The 25,122-nt window shown below is 45.0% G+C and overlaps 1 long non-coding RNA gene across 1 annotated transcript; it reads left to right on the forward strand.

Annotated features, from left to right (window-relative positions):
• Positions 1 to 127: 127 nt before the first annotated feature.
• LOC136573649 (uncharacterized) lies at positions 128 to 2,336 on the forward strand. Its single transcript, XR_010785914.1, has 4 exons — positions 128 to 1,166; positions 1,695 to 1,802; positions 1,992 to 2,096; positions 2,205 to 2,336. It is a non-coding gene; the product is annotated as an uncharacterized lncRNA (long non-coding RNA).
• The last annotated feature ends 22,786 nt before the right edge of the window (positions 2,337 to 25,122 follow it).

The raw sequence follows: 25,122 nt of genomic DNA on the forward strand, positions 1-25,122 counted from the left end.
AAAAAAGACGGCTAAGGGGTGATCAAATAACTATGAATAAATACATGAGCGGACAATACAAGGATCTCTCCCATGATCTGTTTATACCCAAGGCTGCGACGGTAACGACAGGGCATCCGCTACGTCTAGAGGAAAGCAGGTTTCATCACCAACGCAGAAAAGGGTTCTTTACTGTAAGAGCAGTTAGACTGTGGAACTCTCTGCCTGAGGATGTGGTGATAGCAAAATCCAAAGAGGAGTTTAAAAGGGGACTTGATGTCTTTCTAGAGCGGAAGGATATTACAGGATATAAATCTTAGGTTAATTGTTAATTCAGGTATACAGGCAGGTAGGAACTATTAGGGGTTGATTCAGGGATTAGTCTGATTGCCATTAGGGAGTCGGGAAGGAATTTTTCCCCCAAAAGGGCTAATTGGCTCCTGCCTCTTGGGGTTTTTGCCTTCCTCTGGATCAACAACACAGGAGGATAAACAAGCTGGACTAGATGGACATTGTCTTCATTTGGCTTTACATACTATGTTACTATGTTACTACATTAGCAAGGTGTTGTGGTCCGCCGGTGTTAGTCACCTGCATCTATCCACTAGTCTGCCTATGAAGCATGTTGTTTTAGACAACTTTTGAGGCACATTTTGTTTGCATGCCTCGCATTGTAGCCTACTTGGATTTCTTTTCTATAATCCAAGTTGTCATGTAAGTTTTTCTCTTGTACAGATGACCATGCAGCGCAAAATGACCGGTGAATATTGACTAAGAGACAAATACGATAGGAGGAGTCAACTGTGCATCTCGCGTCTCATGTGCGTGCCCAACCCCGCACACTAACGTGCGTCCCCTGCGTGCCTGTTACACTGGATAGTGCCTGGGCAGCGCCATTTTGGATCTTTAAAACAAGATGTCTAGCCGCATCTCACCCCTGAGATGGCGCGAAACCCTCTGCCGGTCCAGATGATGGACTAGCCAGATTATGATGGGAAACATGGGCCATACCTGCACCCCAACAGGCATAAGAAAAGTATCTTGTGAACGATCACACAGGCAATGGCACGCAAGTATGGTATTGTGCGGAGCCGGATACAATTACAAAAGAAGTGGAGAAACCTGAAATTTAAAGGATGCCCGGTGCCTGCACACCATCCGCCGCAAACTTCATCATCAGGAAGAAGGTAACAGGAGTGTGTGTTTGGGTGTGATTGGAAAGCGTTCATACATATTGATGTTGTGTGGGACAAAAGGCAGAGTTTTAGTTTGAATATTTAGCCCGTGGATTATGCGCTTTTAGCCACAGTGCAACACATAAAAAGTAAACTTTAGTGACAGGAACATACTGGCGCAGACTTGCAGATTCAACTCTGTGGCAGGGAGTGTGACGTGTGGGATGCCATGCAGTGTGTGTGAAGCTAATCCTATAGCCAGAGGTAAGATGACTATCCTATGCCCCTGCCCATGGGAGTGTTTTTTTCAAATGCATTTAAAGGTTCTTCATAACTGTTTAATTTTTTCTGCTGTAAAAACAACGTGGCCTCATTACATCCTTTACCAATGTTGAAGAAGTTTAAAAAAAGGCCATGCCACATAGTGTGTGTCCGTAGCTCATGGGATATTTCAAGGCCTTCCATCAACATGTAATTACAACCATGCAGCTCTTGTGTGAATTGTGGCTAATTTTTTTTTTCACTTTAATCTCCCAATAGAACAGTCACAAAGTCACAGTGTGGAATCTGCCCAGGCCGGCCCCTCCACACAGCGGCAGGCCCACCAGGCCCCATCTCCACCACAAACCACTCTGGAGGAGCCACCCTGTAAGTGTTCAAGATCGCAAACTTTAAAAAAGCATATTGCCCTGGATAAAAGTTGCTTGATTTTGCCAAAATTGTCAAACAATGCCTTGCTCTCCTTGACAGCAGAAAAGCCCCCTGCGTGTGTTAAAGTTTTTTCAGGCGTGGTGGTTTTTTTTGCCTAATTTAGTGCTCACTTTAATGTCCAAACAGATGAGCCACAAAGTCACAGAGCAGAATCTGGGCAGGCCGGACCTTCTACATCACGGCGGGCCAGCCAGGCCACACGTCCACTAGAAGCCACTCCGGAGAAGCCTGGTAAGTCTTATAGACTGTCCAATAATGCTTGCAAGCATATTGCCATGCTAATTCAAATGTTATAGATTAGTTAAAGATTTTTAAACAATGCCTTGCTCTTCTTGACAGCAGAAGAGCCCCCTGTGAGGACTGAACGTTCAGCAGAGGGTTACCCTGTCGGACTGGCTCCTCTGAGGTACCCACAACCTCTGGGTGGATGTGGATAGACCCAACTTGGACCCATCCTGCTCTGTGACAGGTAATTGCAACACACAGGTTACACACTGGGGCCTAAACAAATAACCATCTGGTATAACAGTAGGAGAGGCAGCCAAAAGTGTCCTTGAATATTTGACAGCTACAACACTGCACAGAGTTGAGGAAAGAAACGTTGTCTCCAATCACAGTGGCAAAGCAAGGGACACATGCCTTTTCTGATGTTTCCTGCTTAGCCACACTCAAATTATATTAAAAGGGTTGTCCCGCGCCGAAACGGGTTTTTTTTTTTTCAACCCCCCCCCGTTCGGCGCGAGATAACACCGATGCAGGGACTTTAAAAAAAAAACGCTCAGCGCTTACCTTAATCCCCGCGCTCCGGTGACTTCTATACTTACCGGCTGAAGATGGCCGCCGGGATCCTCTTCCTCCGTGGACCGCAGCTCTTCTGTGCGGTCCATTGCCGATTCCAGCCTCCTGATTGGCTGGAATCGGCACGTGACGGGGCGGAGCTACACGGAGCTACACGGAGCCCCATTGAAGAAAGCAGAAGACCCGGACTGCGCAAGCGCGTCTAATTTGGCCATTCGACCATTTTAGACGGCGAAAATTAGACGGCAACCATGGAGACGAGGACGCCAGCAGCGGAGCAGGTAAGTGAAAAACTTTTTATAACTTCTGTATGGCTCATAATTAATGCACAATGTACATTACAAAGTGCATTATTATGGCCATACAGAAGTGTATAGACCCACTTGCTGCCGCGGGACAACCCCTTTAACGATAAAAACTAATGTGAATTTGTTGTGTTGGCAGGATTCCTTTTCCATTACATTTTTTTGTTTGGACCCGCAGCGTTGCGAGATGTTACCCCTGAGTAGAAGGCGGCCTGCTTCTTCCAGGAGAACTGTCTGAGTCATCTGCAGATCAATGTGCTGCAGAGTGGCCTAGATGGACTCCGGGAGTGCCTGGCCAACCTCCATCAGTGGGTGGGCCATCACTTCCCCAAGATGGAACAGAGGTCTCTCCACCCAGCATCCACTTCCAGAAAAGTCCCCATCCATGTCATCGTCCATAGATCTTCCAATGCCACATTGACTTATTCTTGCTGGGGTTCAGAAAGGGCCCTGCATTGCCTTTGTTCCTGCTGGTCCATCATCTGCAACCAGAAGCTATGTTTAATGTCATCCCAGAAGAGGGGGAGAAATTGTTTACCCCCAAAATGTGAGCTATGTTGACTCTTTAGGTATTATTATATCTTTATGGCACTGGAAGTACAGGTGGAGCCAAAATACAGAGTGTTTGATAGGGGGTTGACACCCCCTGCTCATGATTGGCTGCAGGGCATTCTCCCTTTCCTCGGGCTGACAGGTCCTGCTTCTCACCCCGATGTGACTGTAGATGGCGTCCCAGCAGCCCTGCTGTGACTCTTCCTGGTGCCCCAGCCTTCGGCTCACAGCTTCTGCTACCGCTGTCACCTCCGGGGCATTGTAGAAGCCCCGCTGTGAGTGTCCCTGCTGCCCTTTCCTCGGGCTCATAACCTGTGCTTGTGGCCGCACTGCTCACAGCTCCTGCTCCTGCCATTGCCCCCGCTGTCAACTCTGGTGCATTGTAGCGGCCCTGCTGGGAGTGTACCTGGTGGCCCTTCCTCAGCCTCAGAGCTGCTGCTCCTGGGTATGCTGTGACTGTAGGCAGTGCAGAAAGTCAACGCCTCCGCTGCCTTGTACCCACCCCGGTGGGAGTGTCCCTGGTGCCTTTTCCATTACCTTGGCCACTGTGGAGGAATGTGAGAGGCTGCACTTGGCACATGTCAGCGGTGGTGAGCGGCGGTGGGGCCCAGTGTCATCATCGCTGTACTTTGGTTTCCAGCGGCACTGGAGTGTATGTTCCCCGGGCAAAGTGTGTATTGTTTGTTGCCTGCAGTGGAGGGTTAGGGTTAGGGATTAGTTATTATGTTAGGCTTACATTACTTGCTGTAACATGGAAGCATTTACAGGTAATAAAGTTACTCTAAAATGGCAGAAAACAAACAATCCACACCCTGCTGCTAGGACCTTAGAGAATTGAGCCAATCGGGAGCTAGGGATGTGACAAGGGCATTCCTGCATCCAAGCCCTGTCAAACCCCTAGCTTCCTAGTGGCATCAAGATACAATAATACTGGCTCTTTATATATAGCCACAAGCTTTATACATATTTTAATGTACATATAAAAAAAACTATCTCATTTTATTAATTTATTACAATCTTTAACATTCAACACAACAGAACACTTTCTTTAATAAATACGGGGAAGTCTTTCAGATGTCAGCGATAAAATGATTGCTGCAAGACACCGAGTGAAGTACACATTCAATACAAAAATCTCTCCCATGATCTGTTTATACCCAGGACTGTGACGGTAACAAGGGGGAATCCTATATGTCTAGAAGAAAGCAGGTTTCATCACCAACATAAACGAGGGTTCTTTACTGTAAGAGCAGTGAGACTGTGGAACTCTCTGCCTGAGGATGTAGTGATAGCAAAATCCATATTGGAGTTTAAGAAGGGACTAGATGTCTATCTAGAGCTCTATGATATTACAGGATATAGACATTAGGTGACCAGCGGGGTTGTTTATCTCAAATTTGCCCCTCTCTGGACAAACAAGGGGGATGTTAAAAGAGGCTGAACTAGATGGACATTGTCTTCATTCAGCCTTACATACTATGTAACTATGTAAGTATATTGTCCCAGGTGCACTACATTATTTGAAATTTTAAAAAAAATGTTGAGTTTCACTCCTAGGTACACAGCTTGTGTACCTTGTTTGGCCCTTTTTTTTCAGGGAATCCATTACGGCTTTTAATATAGGCAGCCTTTTATTGTGGGTGAATGCTTAGAGCTGTTAAGCAATTTGCCATGGAACAATAATGTACTCAGGTCAATATATGGATTTCACGTTGAAAAGCATACATAGTTTAGAAGGGACACAGTCCATTCATCCAAGAAAAGGGAAGCATGTAGGCCAGAATAGTCACTGTTAACACATGCTTACAATGATGGTCCAGCCGGCAATACTTGAGCTTCTACATCTGCAAGGTGTGGGTAGCCTTGTAAAATCACCTAGGAATTAACGCTTGGCCTCACATGGCAAGCATTGATGTTTGAAAAAAGTGGACAATATCTGTGAAAAGAAAAAAAAATGTGAACACATGATTTTGGTCAGACAACCAGTAAGCAAATGCAACACACAGATTTTACTGATGAGAAATGAAGGAAAAGATTTGAAAATCCTCCACCACCAAACATTTATATCAAATCTATCTAAAACATTTTGTCTCTGTCAGCGATTATTTTCGAAACACCATCAGTAGGACTTATTTTTAATGATGTATGTAAATCTTTCAATCAGCCAACATTACTATATTGGCAACAGCACCAGATATGCTGAGATACATTATTTTTTGGGAGGGGTAATATTTGCATCCCTGCTTAGAAACACACTGATTTTGTGGCCTTGCCATTTACCTGAACAACATTTACACACCTTCTTTTTAAGACAGTTCTGCTGCATCTCTAGTCTCCCGGTGCTCCACATCAACAGCAGAATATCTATAGAGAATGTAAAAAAAAAGGTTAGAACGCTCAGCCATGCATCTCTTTCAACACTAATTATGCCCTTAGAGCTGTATAGGATATAATGTTTGATAAGGTGTGTGGTCCTGGCCCACTATATCACCAAAATCTGCCACCCGATTGTAAATGTGCAGGTCAAAACTTCCCATCACAGCCTGCCTAATTTGCACAACAGATACAAAAATAGTGAGCTTCTTTCCTGGGAGAACAGAGCTGACCATACTTAGCACCAAATTGTAACGAGACCCACTGTTGAAGGAGATGAACATCACACCTCTGATTTTTAAAGGCAGTCCCTTAGAAGAGGGCAAAAATTAGGTAAAGTTCACTACATTGGCCACCTTCTGCTCCTTGCCAAAAAGGCCCCAAGGGGGATATCACACTTGGTATATCGAGTGGAAGGTGGCCAAATTAGTACAAGCATGCATTCCACGTCAAGGGTCCTCGTTATTTTGCAAATCTGTAATTTAAAAAAAAATTGCCAAGAATGATCTAACTAAGAAAAAAGGTTGGCACAGCCAGCTTAAAAAAAATACTATCTGGAGAAACCAGCTCATCGGCCTCCTCACACATGATCCGACTGCCACAGAAGCGCTCTCTGTGGAGAAAGTAAGTAATCCGCGAAGAGGTCCTTGACTTGGAAAGCAGAGCCTGCTGGCCTACTATACTGTACAGGTTCCTACAAAAGCAGTGGGTAAAGCATCCACAGTATTCAAAACAGTATCATGTTGCCAGCACAAATTATGTAAAACCACACAGATGCGAATTACCGCGGACACATTTTCTGGAGAAAGCTGAATGGCGCATAGTAACACTGGCCACTGATTAGCGAGAATCCCAAACACACACTCCACATAACACTGGGCACGTGTGAGGCGGTAATTAAACACTTGTCTTCTGGTGTCAATGTTTCTGCAAGCAAAGGGACGCATAACATGATTAGCCAAGCCAAATGCCTCATCCACCACACTGACAAATGGGGCTTCTGGACCTGACCAGCTAAGAAGCATCTGGGGCATAGGCACAGAAAGCTGCTTGTCCCTCAGCCACCCACCCATTCTGGAAGCTCTGAAAAATGTGAGCATCCCCAGCACTCCCAAAGGACCCAATATAAACCAGCAGGAATCGATAGTTACTGTCAGCAACAGCAAGGAGGACCACCAAAAAGAGCTGCCTATAGTTGAAATACTGAGAAGTGGCTTTTGGACACGAATATGCTTCCCGTACAGGGCCCCAATGCAGTTGGGAAACTGTGTAGCGCTCATAAAACCCTCAGCGACATTCATCCAATCTTGAAGAGAGGGTGGAGCCATCACCAAAGGTACAAGATGCTGCCAAAGGACGTCACAAGTCTCTCTGATGATTCCACCAACAGTAGAGCAGCCAATCAAGAAAGCCAAATGTAGCATAGCAAAAGAATTCCCAGTAGCCAGAAAACTGGGGAAAGAGGAGATACAATGAAGGTACAAATCTTTCAGCTTCAACTGACAAAAACATGGGAAGCATCAATAACAGCACTACACCTGGGACTATATTTATCTGGCCCGACTATGTGTTGTTCTGGATTAAAATTTCCTAAATAAAAAATGCTGGCCCCAAGGGATTAAAGGTACCTGATTTGTCGAACGCACTGTATTGCCTCACTTTCCAGAAGCAATCAGCGGGCGGAAGTGAGAGGTCAGCGGTCGGAAGTGATGTCAGCGGGAGCTGGGGAGAAGAGTGCGGGAGAAAGACAATGCCGGAGCCGCACCAGAGCCGCAAGAGGACCAGAAGGGCTGCTGGAAGGATATGTCCAGTGGCTGAAGAGGAAGAGGAGAAGCATATAGCATAGCGGCGCGACAGGAGACCAGCGAGCGCGTCCGTCGGGAGAGAGGTCCTCCAGGTGACATCATCGGAACTGCAGAGGAGCTGCTCTGTGCCTTAGTGTGTGTGTGTCTGTGGGTCTAAGTGTGTGTCTGTTACTCAGGGAGGGGGTGTAAGAGTGTGGATCTGGATTAACGGTGCAAGCAGGTTTTCCCCTAAAAGGAGACCTGATTAACACCAGGTGAGTTAAGCCTATTACCTTCATAAATTCAATTTAATATCCACTGCAAGGCGCTCTCCAACTAATTCGCTTTCAAAGCTCAATGATGTAATTATTATGGGGGACCTTAATTATCTAGATATTAAATGGTAAAACAAAACCTGCAAATCTCACAAGGGTAATAAGTTCTTAAGAACAACTAAAGATAGCTACCTTACCCAACTTGTGCAGGAGCCAACTAGAAGGGAGGGCCACTCTGGATTTAGTACTAACTAACAAACTGGACCAAATAATGGGGGTACAGGTTGAGGGGCACTTGGTAAATAGTGACCACATTATAATTAATTTCCAGCTGTCATTCAATAAGAAACCTTACCAGGGAGCGACAAAAAAACTAAACTTTAGTAAAGCAAAATTTGATCAGCTCAGAACTGCTATCAGTACGATTAATTGGGACAACATCCTCAAAAATATTAGTATAGACAACAGATGGGAAAAGTTTAAAAACATCCTAATCACCTCATGTGAGCAGTTCATACCCTTTTAAAAAAGAGCCACAAGGAGAAGGAAACCAATGTGGCTCGACAAAACTGTAAGGGGGGCAATAAACAAAAAAAAGAAAGCGTTTAAACTATTAAAACAAGAAGGCAGCGAATAAGCACTAAAATCATACAGGAAAAAAAAATTGTAAAGAAAAGATTAAAATTGCTAAGGAGGAGGCAGAAAGTTTGATTGCCAAAGAGAGCAAAAATAACCCTAAACTATTCTTAAACTATATTAACAGCAAACGGATTTGCACTGAGGGCACTGGCTCTTTAACAAATAATGCAGGAAAAATCATAGAAGATGATGAGGGCAAGGCAAATCTATTAAATGGTTTCTCTTCAAGTGTATTTATGAATGAAAAGGAAATGTCACACAAGAATCAGGGGTATAAAACAACCCCCCTCCCCGCTACATATTGCATACCTAACACAGGAGGAAGTGCAGAGCCGCTTGCAGAGGATTAAAATCGAAAAATCGCCGGGACCAGATGGAATACACCCAAGGTTCCTAAGGGAACTATATGATGTGGTAGCTAGACCGCTATTTCTTATATTTATGGACACTATCAAGACCGGGGTTGTACCATTAGATTGGCACATTGCCAATGTGGTTCCAATATATAAAAAGGAGTCAAAAAGACAGCCTGATAAATACAGGCCGGTAAGTCTCACTTCAATAACTGGAAAAATATTTGAAGGGTTTCTGAAAGATGCCATCCTACAATACCTAAAGGAAAACAACAGAATAACTCCTCGCGAGCACGGTTTCATGAGGAGTCGATCATGTCAGACAAATCTGATCAGCTGCTACAGTGAAGTAAGTTCTAAGCTGGACCTGGGAGAATCTATTGATCTCGTGTATCTGGATTTCTCTAAAGCATTTGACACCGTGCCACATAATAGGCTGATATATAAAATGAGACAGCTCGGACTGGGTGAAAATGTGTGTATCTGGGTAAGGAACTAGCTCAGAGATAGAAAGCAGAGGGTGGTAATAAATGGTTTGTACTCTGATTGGGCCACCGTCGCCAGTGGGGTGCCACAGGGCTCAGTACTAGGCCCCATTCTGTTCAATATATTTATCAATGACCTGATAGAGGGACTGCACAGTAAAATATCAATATTTGCAGATGATACTAAATTATATAAGACAACTAATACAATGAAGGACAATGTACGGCTACAAACGGACCTAGATAAACTGGGGGCTTGGGTAGAAAAATGACAAATGATGTTTACTGTTGATGAATGTAAGGTTCTGCACATGGGCAGGAGAAACGGATGTCACCAATATATACTAAATGGGGTACTGCTAGGGAAATGTGATATGGAAAAAGACCTGGGGGTACTAGTGGACTGTAGACCTAACTGGAGCAATCAATGCCAGTCGGCTGCTGCAAAAGCTAATACAGTCTTGAGGTGCATTAAAAGAGGTATAGGGGCGAGGGACGAGAACATTATTCTACCACTATATAAGGCACTTGTCAGGCCCCACATGGAATAATGCGTACAGTTCTGGACACTGGTGCTCGGGAAAGATGTTGCACTGCTTGAGGGGGTTCAAAGAAGGGCAACTAAATTAATAAATTGAATGAGAGGACAGGAATACCAGAGATACTATTAAAATTAGTTACTTTGGGGCTACATGAATAAATAATGCGATAACATTATTCTCTAAGTCAACACAATTCCAGTGATACCAAGTTTTTTACAGTTTTTTTTATGTTTTGCTATTTTTGTACATTTAAAACATTTTTTTTCTTAAAGGTTTGCTTTTGTGTCTCCACATTCCGGGAGCCGTATTAATTTTATTTCTCCATTGCCAGAGCTCTACAAGGCCTTGTTTTTGCGGGATGAACTGTGGTCTTCATTTATTTGATTTTTAGAAACATGTAAAATTTTGTTTTTTATTCCATTTTATCTAGGGGCAAGATTACAAAAATCTGTAATTTTGGCATGCTTTTTATTTTTATTTTTCACTGTATTCTCTGAGCAGTATAAATAATATATTAAAGTGATTCTACAGGCCAGTACGATTATGTCCATACCAAATTGTAATAGTTTTTTTCTTTTTCGGTATTTTCTTAGGGCTCAGTGACACGAGCTGAGGTCTGCACGTATCAGCCGCAGGCCGCGCGGAAAAATATTCGCACCGCAAACGTCAGCACTAGAGATGGGCGAGCATACTCATCCGAGCTTGATGCTCGTTCGAGTATTAGGGTGCTCGAGATGCTCGTTACTCGAAACGAGCACCACGCGGTACTCGTCTCGATTAAACGAGCACTGACCATTGAATTCAATGGAGTCGGCAATACTGCCGGCTCCATTGAAAGCAATGGGCTGCCGGCGAGCGCAGGATGAATTGTCAGGAAGGGCTTAAATATATAAGCCGTTCCCTGCAATTCATCCAGAAATGTGTAAAAATAAAAAAAATATATTCACTTTGTCCCGGCAGAACGATGTTAGCCCATTGAATTCAATGGAGCCGGCAATACAGCCGGCTCCATTGAAAGCAATGAGCTGCCGGCGATCGCGGGATGAATTGTCGGGAAGGGCTTAAATATATAAGCCCTTCCCTGCAATTCATCCAGAAATGTGTAAAAATAAAAAATAAAAACATATACTCACCTGGTCTCGGCATATACTCACCTGGTCCCTTCCCGACAATTCATCCCGCGATCGCCGGCAGCCCATTGCTTTCAATGGAGCCGGCTGTATTGCCGGCTCCATTGAATTCAATGGGCTAACATCGTTCTTCTCTGCCACAGCTGTTACAGCTGTGGCAGAGGAGAACGATCTTTATGCTGACAGTGCGGGGGGGGGGGGGTCTCACTCTTGCCACTATTGTGGCTTAATAGTGGGACCTGGGAACTTGAGATGCAGCCCAACATGTAGCCCCTCGCCTGCCCTATCCGTTTCTGTGTCGTTCCCATCACTTTCTTGAATTTCCCAGATTTTCTCAAATGAAAACCTTAGCGAGCATTGGCGATATACAAAAATGCTCGAGTCGCCCATTGACTTCAATGGGGTTCGTTACTCGAAACGAACTCTCGAGCATCACTGAAAGTTCGACTCGAGTAATGAGCACTCGAGAATTTTGGTGCTGGCTCATCTCTAGTCAGCACCTGTCAAGAAACAAACACATGGGTGGCAATGGAGCTGGTCATGCAGATATTCATCCGCTCATAGTGCGGGCGTTTTTACATGCAGAAATATGCGCAGATCGCCGCCACTGTGACTGAGCCCTCACAGTTTAAAAAAAAAATTATTATTTTGTTTATCACTGCATTCAAAGACATCTAGAATTTAAATTTTTTTTATCAATGGAGCTCTGTAAGGGTTTTTATTTTGCGGGATGAGTTGTATTTTTTTATTAGTACCATTTATAAATCTGTGCAGAATTTTGATCACTTTCTATTCCGTTTTTTGTATAGTGAGATAGGCTAAATTAGCTATTTTTGCTATTTTTTTCATGACCTCCACCTTTCAGATTAACCTCTTCCTGCCCCAGTATGTACATTTACATCCTACAGCTTTGGGCTATGTATGAAAAGAGATCGCGGCATGACCTCTCTTCATATAGCGCGGGCGTCAGCTGTTTATTACAATTGCAATAACTGCAAATGTACAGCATTATGTCATACTGCAGGAACGACCAAAGCATCTCTAGTTGTGCCCCCCCCCTAGGGGGGCGGCTTAAAAAAATAATAAGATCAATCAAGTTTTATTAATTGTAAAAAAAAAGTAATAAAAGTTTAAATCATCCTGCTTTTGCCATATCTATAATCTAAAATAATCTAAATCATAAAATAAAAATACATATTTAATATCGCTGCGTCCGTAAAAGTCTGATCTATCAAAGTAGTGCATTATTTTCCCCACACAGTGAATATGGTTCGAAGAAAAATAAAGAATGCCAGAAATGCACTTTTTTGGGCTCCCTGTCTCCCAGAAAAAATGAAATAAAAATCAATCAAAAAGTCATATGGATTCCGAATACGTACTGACTGAAACTACAGAACATCCCCTAAAAAATGAGCCCTCACTCTACTACATCGATGGAAAAATAAGAAAGGTTATTTCGCGTAGAAAATGCAGCAGAAAATCATTTTTAAAAAATTAAATGTCTTTGAAAAAATATACAAGTACTACAGCAAAAAAAATAACAACTATACATGTTTGGTATCGTAGCAATTGTACTGACCCATAGAATAAAGTTATCATGTCTTTTTTGTTGCAGTTTGTGCGCCGTAGTGACAAGACGCACTGACAGATGGCGGAATGTCGTTTTTTTTTTTTCATTTTACTCCACTTAGAATTTTTATAAAGTTTTTTTTCAGTATATTAAATAGCACCAGTGAGAAATACAACTCATCCAGCAAAAAAACAAGCCCTCATGCAGCAAAGTTGATAGATAAATAAAGGAGTTACGATTTTTTTAAAGGCGGGAGGAAAAAACAAAAATGCAAATAAAAAGGGGCCACATCATTAAGGGATTAAAGACCAGGCCGAATTTTGGATATCTGACATCTTTTATTTTAACATAGGAAAACACTGTAAAGTTTAGGCATATCCAAGTAATTCTGACATTGTTTTTTCGCCACATATTGTAAGTCATTTAGGTTATAAATAGAGATGAGCGAGCACCAAAATGCTCGGGTGCTCATTGCTCGAGTCGAACTTTTCGCGATGCTCGAGAGCTCGTTTCGAGTAACGTACCCCATTGAGGTCAATGGGGGACTCGAGCATTTTTGTATATGACCGATACTCCGCATAGGTCTTCACTTGTGAAAAACCAGAAAACATCCGAAATCCATGGAAACACCACAGAAAGGAATAGGGCAGGGCAGGGGCAGCATGCAAGGCTGCATTTCAGGCTCCCAGGTCCCACTATTAAGCCACAATAGGGGCAAGAGTCTGCCCCCCCTAACAATTTTTACTTTGGACAAACCCTCATTAGCAAGGCACACCTTAGCAAAGCACCACACTACCTGCAACCAAGCACAATCACTGCCTGGGGGTCACACCGCAGCCTCTTCTCCTGGGTTACATGCTGCCCAACCCCCCACACAATCCTGCATCCACAGCGCACACAATAGATTCCCTGCCCAGCCTTCAGCTGCCCTCATACCACACGCCTGCTTCATAGTTACACCACCCTCATGTCTATTTCCAAGTGCGTCTGCGATGAGGAGTAACCAGAGGCACACACTGCAGAGGGTTGGCAGGGCCAGGCAGCGACCCTCTTTGAAAGGGGGGGCGATAGCCCACAATGCTGTTGAGAATTGATGACCCAAGGCGCCGCGAGTTACATAGCAATGGGGAATCCATGTGCCCACACACGATTCATTGTGTGTTGGTGTCGGATAGCTCAATCGACACCCCAAGTCAGTCAGTGTCTTTGTGCTAGACAGGTAAATCACCGCAATGGGAAGTCTGTGTGCACCCACAGCATCGGTGGGTCCAAGCAACCCAAAGACATTAAACATGAAGAAATCAGAGTGCCCCAACAAGGCAGACTTTTACTGTGCCGAGGACATAGGTCTCAGCCCACACCCTCAGCAATCGCGGGCATGAAGCAGACTTCGATGCTAGTTCAGCTGCGAAGGTCTCAGTAAATCAGTTACGTTTTCTTTCACCGCTCCAATGACTGGATTAGCCAGGGAAAAGTTCCACAGGCCCTACCTGGCGCAGTTGCAGTTGCCCCGGGACATAGGCCTCAGCCCACACCCTCAGCAATCGTGGGCATGAAGCGGACTTCGATGCTAGTTCAGCTACGAAGGTCTCAGTAAATCAGTTACGTTTTCTTTCACGGCTCCAATGACTCGATTAGCCAGAAAAACTGTTCCACAGGCCCAACCTGGCGCAGCTGCAGTTCCACCGGGACATAGGCCTCAGCCCACACCCTCACCAATCGTGAGCATGAAGCAGACTTCGATGCTAGTACAGCATTGAGCGTCTCATTAATGCACTAATGCTCCACTCCTTTGGCCCAAACCAGTGTATCAGATAACTGTGGTAACACGAGAGCAAATACATGATGCCCAGTGCTGATCCCCTGACCCCAAGCAGGAGGAGAAGGTGGCCTTACAAGGCCAAGAAACCATGACCAGGACCCACTGTAGCCTGTGTGGGAAGTATGTGAGCAGGCCCTTGGTCCGGCTCAGTCCCAGCAAACACACTGTGGTACCCAAGGTGCCGCGAGTTACATAGCAATGGGCAATCCGGGTCCCCTCACACTATTCATTCTGTGTTGGTGTTGGATAGCTTAATCGAGAGTAAATACATATTGGCCTCGGTCCACAATTCATGCCCTAGTCAGTGAGTGTTTTGGGGCCAGATAGGTAAAACACCGCGATGGGAAGTCGGTGTGTACCCATAGTATAAACAGACCCCAGTAACATTCCAGTAGAAAAGGTATAAGCAGACCCCAGTAACATTTCGGTTGCAGTAGTATAGGCCTACCCCAGTACCATTTCTGTAGTAGAAGTATTGGCAGACCCCTGTAACATTTTGCTAGCAGGAGTATAGGCAGACCCCTGTAACATTTCGGTAGCAGGAGTATAGGCAGACCCCAGTACCATTTCTGTAGAAGTATAGGCAGACCCCTGTAACATTTATGTAGCAGCAGTATAGGCAGACCACAGTATCATTTCTGTAGCAGCAGTATAGGCAGACGCCAGCACCATTTCTGTAGTAGAAGTACAGGCAGACCCCAGTAAAATGTATGTAGCAGTAGAATAGGCAGACCCCAGTATCATTTCTGTAGCAGCAGTATAGGCAGACCCCAGCACCATTTCTGTAGTAGAAGTATAGGCAGACTCCAGTAACATTTCTGTAGTAGAAGTATAGGCAGACCCCTGTAACATTTCTGTAGCAGCAGTATAGGCAGACCCCTGTAACATTTACGTGGCAGAAGTATAGGCAGACCCATGTAACATTTATGGAGCGGCAGTATAGGCAGACCCCAGTAACATTTACATGGCAGAAGTATAGGCAGACTCCAGTAACATTCTTGTAGCAGACGTATAGGCAGACCCCTGTAACATTTAAGGGGCAGTAGTATGGGCAGGCCACTGTAACATTTAAGTAGCAGCAGTAGAGGCAGACCCCTGTAACATATATGGAGCAGCAGTATAGGCAGACCCCTGTAACATTTACATGGCAGAAGTATAGGCAGACCCCAGTAACAGTTATAGAGCAGCAGTATAGGCAGACCCCTGTTTTTATTCTGTAGCAGCAGTATAGGCAGACCCCAGCACCATTTCAGTAGTAGAAATACAGGCAGACCCGAGTAACATTTCTGTAGTAGAAGTATAGGCTGACCCCTGTAACATTTTTGTAGCAGCAGTGTAGGCAGACCCCTGTAACATTTACGTGGCAGAAGTATTGGCAGACCCCTGTAACATTTATGGAGCAGCAGTATAGGTAGACCCCTGTAATATTTACGTGGCAGAAGTATAGGCAGACCCCAGTAACATTCTTGTAGCAGAGTTATAGGCAGACCCCTGTAACATTTAAGTGGCAGCAGTATAGGCAGACCCCTGTACCATTTCTGTAGTAGAAGTATTGGCAGAACCCTGTAACATTTTGCTAGCAGGAATATAGGCAGACCCCTGTAACATTTATGTAGCAGCAGTAACAGCAGACCACAGTATCATTTCTGTAGCAACAGTATAGGCAGACCCCAGCACCATTTCTGTAGTAGAAGTACAGGCAGACCCCAGTAAAATGTATGTAGCAGTAGTATAGGCAGACCCCAGTATCATTTCTGTAGCAGCAATATAGGCGGACCCCAGCACCATTTCTGTAGCAGAAGTATAGGCAGACTCCAGTAACATTTCTGTAGTAGAAGTATAGGCAGACCCCTGTAACATTTCTGTAGCAGCAGTATAGGCAGACCCCTGTAACATTTACGTGGCAGAAGTATAGGCAGACCCCAGTAACATTCTTGTAGCAGACGTATAGGCAGACCCCTGTAACATTTAAGTGGCAGCAGTATAGGCAGACCCCTGTAACATTTATGTAGCAGCAGTATAGGCAGACCCCTGTAACATATATGGAGCAGCAGTATAGGCAGACCCCTGTAACATTTACATGGCAGAAGTATAGGCAGACCCCAGTAACAGTTATGTAGCAGCAGTATAGGCAGACCCCTGTAACATTTCTGTAGCAGCAGTATAGGCAGACCCCAGCATCATTTCAGTAGTAAAAGTACAGGCAGACCCCAGTAACAATTCTGTAGTAGAAGTATAGGCAGACCCCTGTAACATTTCTGTTGCAGCAGTATAGGCAGACCCCTGTTTCATTTACGTGGCACAAGTATAGGCAGACCCCTGTAACATTTATGGAGCAGCAGTATAGGTAGACCCCTGTAACATTTACGTGGCAGAAGTATAGGCAGACCCCAGTAACATTCTTGTAGCAGAGGTATAGGCAGACCCTTGTAACATTTAAGTGGCAGCAGTATAGGCAGACCCCTGTAACATTTATGTAGCAGCAGTATAGGCAGACCCCTGTAACATTTATGTGGCAGAAGTATAGACAGACCCCAGCACCATTTCTGTAGTAGAAGTATAGGCAGACCCCAGTAACATTTCTGTAGTAGAAGTATAGGCAGACCCCTGTAAGATTTTTGTAGCAGCAGTATGGGCAGACCCCTGTAACATTTATGTGGCAGAAGTATAGACAGACCCCAGCACCATTTCTGTAGTAGAAGTATAGGCAGACCCCAGTAACATTTCTGTAGTAGAAGTATAGGCAGACCCCTGTAACATTTTTGTAGCAGCAGTATGGGCAGACCCCTGTAACATTTATGTGGCAGAAGTATAGGCAGACCCCTGTAACATTTTTGTAGCAGCAGTATAGGCAGACCCCTGTAACATTTACGTGGCAGAAGTATAGGCAGACACCTGCAACATTAATGTAGCAGAAGTATAGGCAGGCAGACCCCAGTAAAATTTCCGTAGCAAAAGTATAGGCCAACCATTAAAACATTGGGATACCATGAGTGTAGGCGAAGGCTGGAAAAATTAGTTGGATAAGAGTGTAGGCGTGGGCCCGAAAAAGTAGTGTACCAAGAGTACAAGTGTACCTCTAAAGAATGTATCAACCGAGAGGGCAGGTGAAACCCATAAATATTTTTTGAAAGATACAGCTCGCTGTTGCTTAATTTGTAACAGAGTCTGGAGGCAGCCCTGTGAAAAAAAATTGGTTCATGTTAAAGTATCAATACTTTTTAAACTTTGAAAAATTGTAAAAAAAAATTGTTAGATGAGCCTTTTGGGCCGCAGAAAAATTGGCAGTTCAGCATGATGACATGTTGTTTCTGGAGGAGGAGTAGCAGGTGGAGGACTAATATCAGAGACAGGCTGACAAAGCTCAATGCCCTGTTTTTCCAGTGATGGAGAAGAGTGCTTTTATCTGCGGTTGCAGCGAAAAGAATCTTTAGGTTCTGCTGCTCTCCACCGGCAGAGAAGGGAAGTCTGGGGAAATCCAGGCTTTGTTCATCTTTATGAGAGTAAGCATGTCGGCACTGGCAATTGACAGGCGGGTACGCTTATCTGTGATGTTTCCCTCAGCTGCACTAAACACCCTGTCTGACAAGACGCTAGCGGCAGGGCAAGCCAGCACCTCCAGGGCGTACAGCGCAAGTTCGTGCCACGTGTTCAGCTTTGACACCCAATAGTTCTATGGAGCAGAGGCATCACGGAGGATGATGGTATGATCGGCTACGTACTCCCTCACCATCTTTTTACAGTGCTCCCTCCGACTCAGCCTTGACTGGGGAGTGGTGACACAGTCTTGCTGGGGAGCCATAAAGCTGGCAAAGGCCTTGGAGAGTGTTCCCCTGCCTGCGCTGAACATGCTGCCTGATCTCCACACCTCCCCTGCTACTTGGCCCTCGGAACTGCGCCTTCTGCCGCTAGCGCTGTCAAATGGGAAGTTTAGCATCCCTTTGTCCACCAGGGGCGCTGTGGTATTGCATCACTCTCGTACCCCTTTGCTCTTCGGGAATGAGAGTGGAAAGGTTCTCCTTGTACCGTGGGTCGAGAAGGGTGTACACCCAGTAATCTGGGTTGGCCAGAATGCGTCTAACGCGAGGGTCACAAGAAAGGCAGCCTAACATGAAGTCAGGCATGTGTGCCAGGGTGCCAGTATGCAAGACAGGGCTGTCCTCGCTAGGAAGATGGCTTTAAGGATTCTCCTCCTCCACAGCTCATACACGCTAAACAGATGAGAGGCAAGCAGCATGAGTACGCTCTGCAGTGTGCCCAGCTGTCTCTTCCCCCGCCTCCCCCTCCTCCTCCTCATCCTAAACGCGCTGAGATATAGACATGAGGGTGGTTTGGCTATCAAGCGACATACTGTCATCCCCCGTCTTCTGTTCCAACCGCAAAGCGTCAGCCTTTATGCCTTGCAGCGAACTTCTCAGCAGGCATAGCAGGGGAATGGTAATGCTAATGATTGCAGCATCGCCACTCACCATCTGAGTAGACTCCTCGTTTCCGAGGACCTGGCAGATGTCTGCCATCCAGGCCCACTCCTCGGTAAAGAATTGGGGAGGCTGACTACCACTACGCCGCACATGTTGGAGTTGGTATTCCACTATTGCTCTACGCTGCTCATAGAGCCTGGCCAACAAGTGCAGCGTAGAATTCCACCATGTGTGCACGTCGCACAGCAGTCGGTGCTCTGGCAGATTAAACCAATGTTGCAGGGTCCTGAGGGTGGCAGCGTCCGTGGTAGACTTGTGGAAATGTGCGCAGACACGGCGCACCTTGCCGAGCAGGTCAGATAAGTGCGGGTAGTTTTTCAGAAACCGCTGAACCACCAGATTGAAGACGTGGGCCAGGCATGGCAGGTGTGTGAGGCTGCTGAGCTGCAGAGCCGCCACCAGGTTACGGCCATTGTCACACATGACCATGCCCGGTTGGAGGCTCAGCAGCGAAAGCCAGAGGTCGATCTGCTCTGTCAGACCCTGCAACAGTTCGGGGGCCGTGTGCCTCTTGTCGCCTAGGCTGAGTAGTTTCAGCACGTCCTGCTGACGCTTGCCCACCGCTCTTCTGCTGCGCCACACCACCTATACTCTTGTTACAGAAATGTTACAGGGGTCCGCCTATACACTTGCTACTGAAAGGTTTGAGGGGTTTGCCTATACTCTTGCTACAGAAATGTTTTGGGGATCCGCCTATGGACTTGCTACTGAAAAGTTTGAGGGGTTTACCCATACTCTTGCTAAAGAAATAGTACAGGGTCCGCCTATACTCTTGCTACAGAAATGTTTCAGGAGTCCGCCTATGCACTTGCTACTGAAAGGTTTGAGGGGTTCATCCATACTCTTACTACAGAAATTATACAGGGGTCGCAATATACTCTTGCTACGGAAATGTTACAGGGGTTCGCCTATACTTTTGCTAATGAAAGTTTTTAGGGGTCCGCCAATACTCTTGCTACAGAAATGTTACTGGGGTTCGCCTATACACTTGCTATTGAAAGGTTTGAGGGTTTCGCCTATACTCCTGCTACAGAAATGTTACAAGAGTCTGCCTTTACAGTTGCTATTGAAAGGTTTGAGGGGTCCGCCTATACAATTGCAACAGAAATATTAAAGGGGTCTGCCTATACTTTTGCTACAGATATGTTACAGGGGTCCGCCTATACACTTGCTACTAAAAGGTTTAAGGGATTCGCCTATATTCTCGCTACAGAAATGTTACAAGGGTCCGCCAATACTCTTGCTGCAGAAATGTTACTGGGGTCTACGTATACACTTGCTAATGAAAGGTTTGAGAGGTTGACCTATACTCTTGCTACAGAAATGTAGCAGGAGTCTGCCTGTACTCTTGCTACAGAAATGTTACCGGGGTCCGCCTATACACTTACTACAAAAAATATTACAGGGGTCTGTCTTTACACTTGCTACTGAAAGGTTTAATGGGGTCCGCCTATTCTCTTGCTACAGAAATGTTACAGGGGTCCACCTTTACACTTTCTACTAAAAGGTTTAATGGGGATCACCTATACTCGTGCTACATAAATGTATTGCGGCCCGCCTTTACACTTGCTACTGAAAGATTTGGGGGGTTCGCCTATAATCTTGCTATAGAAATGTTACAGGGGTTCGCCTATACTCCTGCTACAGAAATATTACAAGGGTTTGCCTATACACTTGCTAATGAAAGGTTTGAGGGGTTCGCCTATATTCTTGCTACAGAAATATTACAGGGGTCTACCTATACACTTGCTAATGAAAGGTTTGAGGGGTTCACCTATTCTCTTGCTACAGAAATGTTATAGGTGTCCTCCTATACTCCTGCTCCATAAATGTTACTGGGGTCCGCCTTTACACTTGCTACTGAAAGGTTTGAGGGGTTCGCCTATACTCTTGCTACAGAAATGTTAAAGGGGTCTGCCTATACGTTTGCTACAGATATGTTACAGGGGTCCGCCTGTACTCTTGTTACATAAATCTTACAGGGGTCCGCCTATACACTTGCTACTAAAAGGTTTGAGGGGTTCACCTATACTCTTGCGACAGAAATGTTACAGGGATCCGCCTATACTCTTGCGACAGAAATGCAATGGGGTCCACCTTTACACTTGCTACTGAAAGGTTTAAGGGATTCGCCTATACTCTTGCTACAGAAATGTTACAGGGGTCCGCCAATACTCTTGCTGCAGAAATGTTACTGGGGTCCACCTATACACTTGCTAATGAAAGGTTTGAGGGGTTGACCTATACTCTTGCTACAGAAATGTTGCAGGAGTCTGCCTGTACTCTTGCTACAGAAATGTTACCAGGGTCCGCCTATATACTTACTACAAAAAATGTTACAGGGGTCTGCCTTTACACTTGCTACTGAAAGGTTTGATTGGTCCGCCTATACCTTTGCTACAGAAATGTTACAGGGGTCCACTTATACACTTGTTACTCAAAGGTTTTAGTGTATAGACTTGCTACTGTAAGGTTTGAGGGGTTCGCCTACACTCTTGCTATAGAAATGTTATAGTGATCTGCCTATACACTTGCTACTGAAATGTTTGAGAGGCTCGATTATACTCTTGCTACAGAAGTATTACGGGGGTCCGCTTATACACTTGCTACTTGAAGGTTTCAGGGGTCCACCTATACTCTTGCTACAGAAATGTTACAGGGGTCGGCCTTTACACTTGCTACTGAAAGATTTGAGGGGTTCGCCTATACTCTTGCTACAGAAATGTTACAGGGTTCCGCCTATACTCTTGCTACAGAAATGTTACAGGGGTCCGGTATTACACTTGCTACTGAAAGGTTTCAGTGGTTCGCCTATACTCTTGCTATAGAAGTGTTACAGGGGTACGCCATTACACTTGCTACTGAAAGGTTTGAGGGGTTCACCTGTACTCTTGCTACAGAAATGTTACAGGGGTCCGCCTATACACTTGCTACTGAAAGGTTTACAGGTTCTACTATACTCTTGCTACAGAAATGTTACAGGGGTCCGCCTATACACTTGCTACTGAAACATTTGAACGGTCCGCCTATTCTCTTGCTACAGAAATGTTACACGGGTCCGCCTTAAAACTTGCTACTGAAAGTTTTCAAGGTTCGCCTATTCTCCTGCTACTGAAAGGTTTGAGGGGGACGCCTATATACTTGCAACAAAAATCTTACAGGGTTCCGCCTATACTCTTGCTACAGAAATGCTACAGGGGTCGCCTATACACTGGCTAGTGCAAGGTTTGAGGGGTTTGCTTATACACTTGCTACTGAAAGGTTTGAGGGGTTCGCCTATACTCTTGCTACAGAAATGTTACAGGGGCTTGCTAATACTATTGCTACAGATATGTTATAGGGGTCCGCCTTTAAACTTCCTACAGAAGTGTTACAGGGGTCCGCCTTTACACTTGATACTGAAAGGTTTGAGGAGTTCGCCTATACTCTTACTACAGAAATGTTACAGGGGTCCGCCTATACTCATGCTACATAAAAGTTACAGGGGTCTGCCTATACACTTCCAACTAAAAGTTTTAAGGCGTTCACCTATACTTTCACAACAGAAATGTTACTGGGGTCCGTCTTTACACTTGCTACTGAAATGTTTCCGTGGTCCGCCTTGACACTTGCTACTGAAAGTTTAGGGGTTCACCCATACTCTTGCTACCGAAATGTTACAGGGGTCCGCTTATACACTTGCTACAGAAATGTTTCAGGGGTCCGCCTTTATACTGCTACTGAAAGGTTTGAGGGGTTCGCCCATGCTCTTGCTACAGAAATGTAGCAGTGGTCCGCCGATACACTTGCTAATGAAATGTTTGAGGGTTCGCCTATAGACTTGCTACTGAAACGTTTGAAGGGTTTGCCTATTTTCTTGCTACAGAAATGTTGCAGAGGACCGCCTATACACTTGCTCCTGAAAGGTTTGAGGGGTTCGCCCCTACTCTTGCTATAGAAATGTTACAGGGGTCCACCTGTACTCTTGCTAAAAAAATGTTAGAGGGCTCCGCCTATACTCTTGTTGCAGAAATAGTACAGGGGTCCGCCTATACACTTGCTACTGAATGGTTTGATGGGTTCGCCTATACTCTTACTACAGAAATGTTACAGGGGTCAGCCTATAGACTACTTTCTGAAAGGTTTGAAGCGTTCGCCTATACTCTTGCTACAGAAATGTTACAGGTCTGCGTGTATAGACTTGCTACTGTAAGGTTTGAGGGGTTCGCCTACACTCTTGCTATAGAAATGTTATAGTGATCTGCCTATACACTTGCTACTGAAATGTTTGAGAGGCTCGATTATACTCTTGCTACAGAAGTATTACAGGGGTCCGCTTATACACTTGCTACTGAAAGGTTTCAGGTGTTCGTCTATACTCTTGCTACAGAAATGTTACAGGGTTCCGCCTATACTCTTGCTACAGAAATGTTACAGGGGTCCGCCTATACACTTGCTACTGAAAGGTTTCAGTGGTTCGCCTATACTCTTGCTACAGAAATGTTACTGGGGTCTGCCTATACACTTGCTATAGAAGTGTTACAGGGGTACGCCATTACAATTGCTACTGAAAGGTTTGAGGGGTTTGCCTATACTCTTGCTACAGAAATGTTACAGGGGTCCGCCTATGCACTTGCTACTGAAACATTTGAACGGTCCGCCTATTCTCTTGCTACTGAAATGTTACACGGGTCCGCCTTAAAACTTGCTACTGAAAGTTTTCAAGGTTCGCCTATTCTCCTGCTACTGAAAGGTTTGAGGGGTACGCCTATACACTTGCAACAAAAATTTTACAGGGTTCCGCCTATACTCTTGCTACAGAAATGCTACAGGGGTCTGCCTATACACTGGCTAGTGCAAGGTTTGAGGGGTTTGCTTATACACTTGCTATTGAATGGTTTGAGGGGTTTGCTAATACTATTGCTACAGATATGTTATAGGGGTCCGCCTTTAAACTTCCTACAGAAGTGTTACAGGGGTCCGCCTTTACACTTGATACTGAAAGGTTTGAGGGGTTCGTCTATACTCTTACTACAGAAATGTTACAGTGGTCTGCCTATACTCATGCTACATAAAAGTTACAGGGGTCTGCCTATACACTTCCAACTAAAAGTTTTAAGAGGTTCACCTATACTTTCACAACAGAAATGTTACTGGGGTCCGTCTTTACACTTGCTACTGAAATGTTTCAGTGGTCCGCCTTGACACTTGCTACTGAAAGTTTAGGGGTTCACCCATACTCTTGCTACCGAAATGTTACAGGGGTCCGCTTATACACTTGCTACAGAAATGTTTCAGGGGTCCGCCTTTATACTGCTACTGAAAGGTTTGAGGGGTTCGCCCATACTCTTGCTACAGAAATGTAGCAGTGGTCCGCTGATACACTTGCTAATGAAATGTTTGAGGGTTCGCCTATACTCTTGCTACAGAAGTGTTACAGGGATCAGTCTATACTCTTGCTAAATAAATGTTACAGGTGTCCGTCTATACTCTTGCTACAGAAATGTTACAGGGGTCTGTCTATACTCTTGCTACAGAAATCTCACAGGGGTCCGCATAGACATTTGCTAATGAAAGGTTTTAGGGTTACGCCTATACTTTTGCTGCAGAAATGTTACAGCGGTCGGCCTATACTCCTGCTACAGAAATGTTAGAGGGGTCCGCCTATAGTCTTGCTACATAAATGTTACAAGGGTCCGCCTAAACACTTGCTACTGAAAGGTTTAAGGGGTTCACCTATACTCTTGTTACAGAAATGTTACTGGGGTCTGCCTTTACACTTGCTACTGAAAGTTTTGAGGGGTTCACCTATACTCTGGTTACAGAAATGTTACAGGAGTCCGCCTATACGCTTGCTACTGAAAGGTTTGAGGGGTCCGCCTATACACTTGCTACTGAAAAGTTTGAGGGGTTCGCCTATACTCTTGCTACAGAAATGTTACTGGGGTCCACCTAAACACTTGCTACTGCAAGGTTGGAGGGGTTCGCCTATACTCTTGCTACAGAAATGTTACAGGGGTCCGCCTTTACTCTTGCTACTGAAAGTTTTGAGAGGTTTACCTATACTTTTGCTACAGAAATGTAAAGGGGATCAACCTATACACTTGCTACAGAAACGTTTGAAGGGTCCGCCTATACTATTGCTACAGAAATTTTACTGGGGGCCGGC

The sequence above is a fragment of the Eleutherodactylus coqui genome, chromosome 7, assembly GCF_035609145.1.
Source record: "Eleutherodactylus coqui strain aEleCoq1 chromosome 7, aEleCoq1.hap1, whole genome shotgun sequence".
Taxonomy (NCBI): Eukaryota; Metazoa; Chordata; class Amphibia; order Anura; family Eleutherodactylidae; genus Eleutherodactylus; species Eleutherodactylus coqui.